Here is a 7,676-nt window from a genome sequence, read left to right as displayed (position 1 = left end):
TGTGTGTGTGTGTGTGTGTGTGTGTGTGTGTGTGTGTGTGTGTGTGTGCGTGCGTGCGTGCGTGCGTGCGTGCGTGCGTGCGTGTGTGCGTGCGTGTGTGCGCGTGCGTGCGTGCGTGCAGGTGTATGTCCTTTTCTTAGGAAGCTTAATGTTTAAATTGTTTAAGCTAATCAATAGTACATGGATATTGTCCATGCCTCTAAATCCCCAGGAGAGTGCAAACTTTCAGACATCAAAGACTTACCATTGGAAAATGTTAAAGAAAATTCAATACATAAATGTTGCATTAAGGGTTGCCCTTGGAGAAAAAGTTTCCCCTTACTTCTCTCCATGTTTCATTCAATTATATGCAATTCCCTTTTCACCCATTTATAAAATAGTGTAAGAAAACTAACACTGCTGCATTTTGCAACAATGGCTCTCTGCCAAAAATGGTCGATTGCACCCTCAGGGTCGGTTAAAAGTCACTGCCCCAACAAGTGAGTTCAAGATTAGCAGGGCCTTGTTCACAAGTGAGGGTTAAATGTTTTGCCGCTTCAGTTTTGTGTCAGCAGTGATGCTGGTGTTGTACCTCCCTGTTGGAAGCTCAAGATGTTTCAAGTCCATCTACGTTCGATATTTTATATATTATTATATTGATATTTGCCCATGAGAGGGGGGAAACATAAGGGGGCCAGCGGACTGGTTTGGGTATCTGATCAGGAGGCTTTAGGCGCCTCCTACTACTGGCATACCCAATAGTACGAAGCCATGTGTTAGACATGGAAAAACACTGGAAAGATGTCTTGTTGGGTCCGAGTACACAAAGGAGTTGCCAAGGAGCAGCTGGAAAATGTTGTTGGGGAACGGGACTTCTGTAAGACTCTCCTAAGACCTGATCTTGTGTGATATACTTTGAAAAAAACGTCATGAAATCTAGTTGTAATTAGAAAGAGGCTCTATCCATTCCTGTGATGGCAGCTGGATAATGGAAAGAATCAGGGCGAGCAAGAGTGAATATGGTAAATAGCAGTGAAAGGGTAAAAGACCATAAAGAACTGACAGAGCAGCATGTATATCATTAAATGAAAAAAAGGAAAAGTGTGGCGTTATCAGGACAGACCAGCCTCACCAGATATATTGCAGCTGTACAGTACCAGGCAGTATGGTGGAACCCTATTTGCATTGAATGAGCGGCTACAGCCAAAACCTACTGGCTGTACTCGCATCCAGACGAGGAGAAGCAGCAACAACATTACATTTCTTTGTTTATTTCTTTCTTTCTGTCTCTCTAAAGCAATTCAAACTCACAATAACATAATTCACCTTTATTTCCTTATTCTCTTCTGTCCCAGACTTTTCTGTTTTTTTGTGTAGTGGAAGATGCCTTCAGTTCCATTTTCCATATTTGTTTGTCAATGGTTGACAGAGATTGAATGGTTCACTGACAAGTGTTGTTTGTAACCGTCTTTATGTTAAAGTCTTACATAAAATCTGGAGTTTCACCAGTATCTCACTTCACAAGACAGGGAAGAAAATACTGTTCTTTCCCAGTAGGAGAGAGAAATTAAGGGTGAGGGAGTATGAGACAGTAGAAAGAAACCTCATAATATCTTGGAGAGAGAGTTAGACAGTGGCATAAAAAAGGCCCAAACATCGTACACACATAATTAAGGTACCTAATATGGAACAATTAAAGGTCAGATTGTGTCAGATTAAAGGATGAATATGTATAAATAAACACTGTATTATCTCAACCAAAAGTCAAAGATTGATGAAAGAGACACAAATGTGGATCATAGTGTACAAATATGAGCATAATTCCTTTGACCTCAGCTTGGCAAACCCGTAGATATTAACACTAGGTCATTTCAGAACAGTATACAGGACTGTCTCAGAAAATTAGAATATTGTGATAAAGTTCTTTATTTTCTGTAATGCAATTAAAAAAACAAAAATTTCATACATTCTGGATTCATTACAAATCAACTGAAATATTGCAAGCCTTTTATTATTTTAATATTGCTGATTATGGCATACAGCTTAAGAAAACTCAAATATCCTATCTCTAAATATTAGAATATCATGAAAAAGTATACTAGTAGGGTGTTCAACGAATCACTTGAATCGTCTAATTAACTCAAAACACCTGCAAGGGTTTCCTGAGCCTTGAAAAACACTCAGCTTGGTTCAGTAAACTAAATCACAAGTATGGGGAAGACTGCTGATCTGACTGCTGTCCAGAGGACCGTCATTGACACCCTCCATCAGGAGGGTAAGACACAAAAAGAAATTTCTCAAAGAGCAAGCTGTTCACAGAGTGCAGTTTCAAAGCACATCCACAAAAAGTCTGTTGGAAGGGGGAAATGTGGCAGGAAACGCTGCACAACCAAGAGAGATGACCGCAGCCTTAACAGCATTGTGAAGAAGAGTCGCTTCCAGAATTTGGGGGAGCTTCAAAGACAGTGGACTGAAGCTGGAGTCCAGGTATCAAAAGTCACTGTTCACAGACGTGTCCGGGAAATGGGCTACAATAGCCGTATTCCCATGGTCAAGCCACTTCTGAACTCAAGACAACGGAAGAGGCGTCTGACTTGGGCTAAGGAAAAGAAGCACTGGACAGTTGCACAGTGGTCCAAAGTCCTCTTTTCAGACGAAAGCAAGTTTTGTATTTCATTTGGAAGTCAAGGCGCCAGAGTCTGGAGAAAGGCTGGAGAGGAGCAAAATCCAAGTTGCTTGAAATCCAGTGTGAAGTTCCCACAGTCAGCGATGGTTTGGGGAGCCATGTCAGCTGCTGGTGTTGGTCCACTGTGTTTCATCAAGCCCAGAGTAAATGCAGCTGTGTACCAAGAGATTTTAGAGCACTACATGCTTCCGTCTGCTGAAAAGCTCTATGGAGATGAGGAATTCATTTTCCAGCATGATCTGGCACCTGCCCACAGTGCCAAAACCACCAGTAACTGGTGTACTGACCATGGCATTACTGTCCTCGATTGGCCTGCAAATTCCCCTGACCTGAACCCCATAGAGAATATGTGGGGTATTGTGAAGAAGAAGCTGAAAGACACCAGACCCAACAATGCTAATGAGCTAAAGGCCGCTATTGAAGCATCCTGGGCATCCATAACACCTCAGCAATGCCACAGGCTGATTGCCTCCATGCCACGCCGCATTGATGCAGTAATCCGTGCAAAAGGATTCCCAACCAAGTACTGAGTGCATTAATGGACATTTTCAAATGTTTGATTGTGTTTTGCTGTTATAAATCTTTTTTTTTTACTTGGTCTGAGGAACTATTCTAATTTTTTGAGATAGGATTTTTGAGTTTTCTTAAGCTGTATGCCATAATCAGCAATATTAAAATAATAAAAGGCTTGCAATATTTCAGTTGATTTGTAATGAATCCAGAATGTATGACATTTTTGTTTTTTTAATTGCATTACAGAAAATAAAGAACTTTATCACAATATTCTAATTTTCTGAGACAGTCCTGTACATAAAGTACTGTGCTAGAGAAGCAAAGTCTAAGTATTTGAAATGGTGAATCTCCACAATGACTTAGTAAATTAATCGTGCCTTGTTAATTGAGTGCATTGACTCACCAGCCACATCAGCACTATATACCCACTAAGCCATTTAGCATGACCTCATTTTGAACAACATCCATTTTCCTCAGAAATGAGTAACCTAAGAATCAAATGTTCAAATCAATGGATAAACAGGTGATTTAAAGCCCTTATTACTTAATTTGTTTTTTAGCGTAAGCCTTGTCAAGTTTGGATCAGAAAAACATGTTTAAGTTGTAGTTTCCTTTTACCTGGCTTATCACAGTAGGCTTTTAGGTGCACACTAATTCTTAGGAAAATTGGTTGAACCTTAATTCAAGTGCAAAGTTTAAGTTCCTGAAAAAAACTGGAAAGCAAAGTTGAGTTTTTATAGCATACCTTTTCTGCCACTATTGTTTTTTTGTTATACTGCCACAACAGTTACTGAATATGAATATGAATAATCATAATTATCCAAAATAGTTTATCACTAAGTGGAAGCAGTTCACATGGAGCGAGAAGTGACGGCTGACTGCAAATTAGAAAGGGTGATTGGTTCCACGCCTGCGTATTAAGAAATCTAAACTAAAAACCAATTGATGCTACATCAAGGACCCACCAAGGTTCATTTAGCTCAGAACTGAGAGCAAAATACAGTTCCACCGAGTGAAAAGAGCTGGAAGCTTATCGAAAAATTGTCATTACTGCCTGAGCTCTCCAAGGGTTGTCTTTTATGTTATGGATCAACAGGCTTCGAAAGCAAATGAATAGAAGAGGGAGTGTGACAGAGAAAAATTGGCAGGGAAAGAGATACACAGAATAGGGAGAAAGAAGCCATGTAAATGTATTCTAAAGTTACACTGTGTATACTGTGCTCACAGTAGGACATCATTCAATCATATTGAGAGGCAGAAAGGCGAGTAATGTCAAGTGAAGGTCAGAGGGAAAACTGTTCAAAACAGGGGATAATCCTTACCATCAGCACAGAATGGACACAGTCCACCAACACTAATACACCCACAGTAATGCCCAACGAACTAGAACAACACTTGGAGAGCGCAGGCCTTCACAATGGCCAATCGTGCGATCACATACTCCGTGAATGGTTCCAGAGTTGAAAAGTTGTCCTTCTGTTTTTGGGTTGTTCATGAGCAAAGGATAAAGGATGTTATATTTGCTTAAGCTTTTGTCCACACGACGAGCTGTAAAAGGCTCTGTGCTGGCGATGTGTTTCTATGGAGAGGGCGTTGCCACCGAAGGCGGAAGTGCTAACCTCTGCGTCGCGCACTGCTCGAAAATGTCAACAAGCGCTACACTTAAAATTCATTTTTTTCAACTTTCCCCTAGATTGCATCTGACCTTTCAATGCGCAACCAAGCGGATGACAGCTGTATGTAGTGGTGCATGCTAGTCGGTGAGGTAACCATGGAAGCAAAACTCAACTAGCTGTTTTCTCCGCAAGTCCAACCTCGCTGTGACGAAAGACCAAATTGCCAACAATCATGTGAAGGTAGATTGTTTTATCACCAAATGAATGCAACACAAATCCCTTGTAATTAACCATTTCAATGAAAGAGAAATTGAATATGTCTATCCAGGTTGTGATTCGGATCTGCTGCAAAATTGAGCAGATTCTTCCTTGGACCATGTTACACCCTACCAACAGTGGCCAATAGTTAGTTTATTTTGTTCTCTGAAACTGCTGAAAGACAATCAAACTAAGACTAAACCATAACCTCCTGAAGAAGAGGTCACTGATGTGTTCCTGAAGCTACTGCATATACATTGCATACATCGCAGATTAGGGTTAGGGTTAGGGTTAGTTAGGGTTATGGATTTACCCAATTAGGTATTTTCCTTTTCAATTAATTAATTAGTGTTAGGGTTAGGTCATTTAAAACTACGTAAGGTTATACAACTAACACAATAAAATGCCTCACATTGTTTTAGAACAATAAGACCATTGCACACATAACTGATGGACATGATTGAGATCCTTCTGTAAAAGAGTAAAACAAATGTAATATTTGATGGTTAAATTAGAGAGTCCCTATCTTGGAAATACAAGATTACTTAAACCAATATTTCACAGTCTCCTGAATAACTGAAGTTATCAACTTGTAATTAAAAAGGATGTGTTAATCTGCGAGACTAACATATGAGTGCCTGTGGGGAAATGTAGACTTACATTCTATTTTCTTTCTTAGTTTCCCCTTCATAAATATATTTAAATATACATTAAATTCTTAATTCAAAAACGTCACTGATCACATTTAGCTTTAGCGCACTGGGCGATGACATAAAAGGATAATGTAACATGTATCCCACATTGCCCTTTCATTTCTCTATGATGATTCTGGCGTTCTTTGAAATTGGCACATAATCATTTATAAGGAATAACAAGATGTGAAATATGTAATGGATTACGCTGCCAAAGTCTCTTCGTAATTTAAACTGTTGAAATGATGGATGAGGACCATCAGTAGGAGTTTAAAATGATCACACACACACATCCTCACATTTAAACCAAACTGTAACAGACAAGAAACACAGCAGAAAGACACTGCTATAAACGTGCATGTGGGCACAATTTAGATACACACAATTTAAATCAGCTTTCCCAGACACATGCATACACAACTCTAGCTGGTGGTTAATTGTTGTCTCATTAAGTCTCTGTAAGTTTGGGATGACTCCATTACTGAAAAAGACACTGTGGTGCAATCAAGGATTGACAGAGTGAAAACTGAAAAGGAACCCTCCTTCCTTATTCTCCTTATCTGCTACGTCCTAAATTGATGGATAACCAATAGGGGAAAGAGACGAGAGAAAAGTAAGGTTTAAATCATGAAGGGGAGGTTTATGACGAGGGGAGTGTATGCAGGGTAAGATAGTAATGGGTAGTAGAAGAGACATTTCAAAGATGGCCAGAGACATACAGAGTAACACACAGAAATGGGAAATGGGGATTCTAAAAAAAAAGTAGAAGTACGAGAGTGGCTGATCATTTCAGCGCAGCTTGTAGTGTAATACCTCGGCAAAGGGGGGCCCCCTGCCGAGCCAGTAATCCCCTGCCGCTACAAAACAGAAAATAGAGAAAAGTTTGAGGAATGAACTAAATGCTGACTCCAGCGCCGCTTGGAAATAAGAAGGTCCAAAGTATTATTGGATTATTTATCTGATTTCACAGGGAGACGGGTTGATACTGTGGGTATTGTTCAGTGAACACTGAACACTGACCTGCTTACTGTGTTGAATATTTCCAGCTCAAAAACTGCTAACTCATACCACATGCATCCTTCCTGAAATTAATATTCATACCTAAATAACAAGTTAAGATACAGTCTGAAATCGCAGGCTCATCTGAAAGAGTTAGTGACCTGATTAGATTCCAGAAAATAGTTTTACATAATTTTAAATATTAATTTGTAGTGACAGCAGTTCAAACAAAGTTGTTTTCCCCTCTAATTGTTCCATGATAAGGACTGTGAGAGGACAACTTGACATTCCTATTAATTAATTTCCCATTTGTATAACTGGGTACATTAAGTGCAGTACATCATTATTATGGCGTGACATTAGACAGCTGAAGTGCTTCCTGTTCCCTTTTATGTTTGCTGTAGACATGTTCCACCATTTATAAAGCGTCTGCTTCTCTTCACATGGAGAATTGCAGTTAGGTGAAGGTGAGGTTATGGTGGACTAATCCAGTGTGCTTTCCTTGCACAGGCTCAGGGGCTCTTTGAGATTGTCTGTGTTTTCAAGGAAAAATAAACATTGCCCTAAGACCCAATGGTGATTCGCCCATTACTCAACCAGCTGCATTTGAAGCCCACTGTAGAGGCATTCATAAAATGATTGGAGAAGAGATTGATGTGGTGTATTCATGTTGATTTTTTTTTTATATCCAAAATAAATCTTAACATTGAGTAAGATTTGACACGTTTTACTTCATAATGCGATATATACGTGATCCCAGCTGTTTAAAAATCTTATAAACACAAGTTGAAAGCTGATTGAAAAACAGTGTTTGTGTGATCTTAGAGAGGCGTATATGACCTTTCTAAGGCACTCGACCAAAATATATTGGAGCAGAAGTTAAGAGTTGTGGACCGCCCTTGAGCAGGGGAGCGTTGGACAAACCTTTTTCTT

This window comes from Notothenia rossii, assembly GCF_949606895.1.
Source record: "Notothenia rossii genome assembly, chromosome: 11".
In the NCBI taxonomy this organism is placed as follows: Eukaryota; Metazoa; Chordata; class Actinopteri; order Perciformes; family Nototheniidae; genus Notothenia; species Notothenia rossii.
Note: the sequence above shows the minus strand (reverse complement) of the source record.